Genomic DNA, 1645 nt, shown 5'->3' on the forward strand with positions numbered 1-1645 from the left:
AGTTGTGTCAACCAATGTAGTTTATTTGCTTATGTAACATAAATGAAATCTGTTCACTTGCAGATTTGACTCTCAATCTTTTTCATTGTATCTCTCATTCTTATTTACATCCATGTGTTGATTAATCCATGAATTAGGCATTATTTACATGGTGGGAATCAGATTCTACATTAAAGCCTTCGTCTTGCTGAGAAACAAACAGAATAGGAGCCCTAGAGTATAATATTACAACCAGTGTTGGGCAAGTTACTTCAAAAATGTGATACAGTACATATGACTTATTACTGTCTTTTTTAAGTAATAAGTTACATTACAATATTACTGTCTCTGAAATGTAACGAGTTACACTACTTTTATATTACTTTTGAGTTACTTTACCAAAATAACCGCAAAAGAATGGCTAGGTATTTTAAATGCTAAAATGTAGTTTAGTGCAGCTCATTATACATCCAGTGAAGGGCAATGTGGTATAGCATAACAACTGTGTAGGCCAGGGGTCGGCAACAGGCGGACCGCGGTCCGGATCCGGACCCGGACGCCGACCTATACGGACCCGGACCTATAATCAATACATTAATAGAGGATTTCAATTTTGACGGCGCGATTATATTTTAACCGCCGCTGACAGGGGGCGAAAGAGACGAGTGAGTGATACAGGGAGAGAAACACAGAAGAAGAGACTAGAGCGCGGCAGAGAGAAGCAGAGAGGAAAGTGAGTGAAGAGAATAATTAGCGATACAGGGAGAAAAGCGGAGAGGAGAGTGAACAGACGTGTTAGCGGCAGACAGGAGAGACAAATAATTACACATGGCGCTCTCCAAGAAGAGGAAAGTGGACAGTGAGAACAGAGCTTTTAACCCTGAGTGGATGGACTCATTCATGTTCATCCTGCCCACTGGGACCTCAACACCGGTGTGTCTCATTTGTTCAGAGACCGTGGCGCTCATTAAAAGTGCCAACACGCCACTATGAGACAAAACACAAAGTGTTTGACCAAACATTCCCTCTCAAGTCAGAACTGAGGTCACAAAAAATAAATATCGTTCCAGGGCAGGCTAACCGAGGCTAAGCAATGAGCCCCTGTATGTGTGTATGAGAATGGCCCTAACACCATTTCAGCCCAGATTTAAACTCCTGGTGGGACAAGCTTAAGCTCAATTCTCGCCCTGAATAAAAAAAAGTGAGTGATGGACTGCAATATAAGTGGAAAAGAAAGAGAAACTTTAAAACTGTTCAATTGCTATGATGTGTAAAGACTGATATTGTTCTATAATCGTCTGAAACTGTTAAGTCATGATGTGAAACGGTTAACAAAGAAAAAGGGAAACTCAAGCGGTGCTACACTTTCTTTTATTTATCTAAATTAAGCACTTTTAAGATGCACACATTTTCAAAAGCTATTTTATTTGTTTTCTCGATTTTATTTTAAATGCAGCCCGAGAGGAACATTACACATATCCACAGTATTTACTGTATATCTGTAGGCCTATAGTTCAATGTTAGTGACAATAAATATTGTTGTTTTTGAATTGTACTTTCTTTATTTGATTGGCAGTCAGTTGTTGATTACATGCAGACGTTGATAAAGCTACAAGCTATTTCAATATATATCACAGTAATTCATAAAGCAAGTTAGACATTTTGA

The sequence above is a fragment of the Notothenia rossii genome (genome assembly GCF_949606895.1).
Source record: "Notothenia rossii genome assembly, chromosome: 12".
NCBI lineage: Eukaryota > Metazoa > Chordata > Actinopteri > Perciformes > Nototheniidae > Notothenia > Notothenia rossii.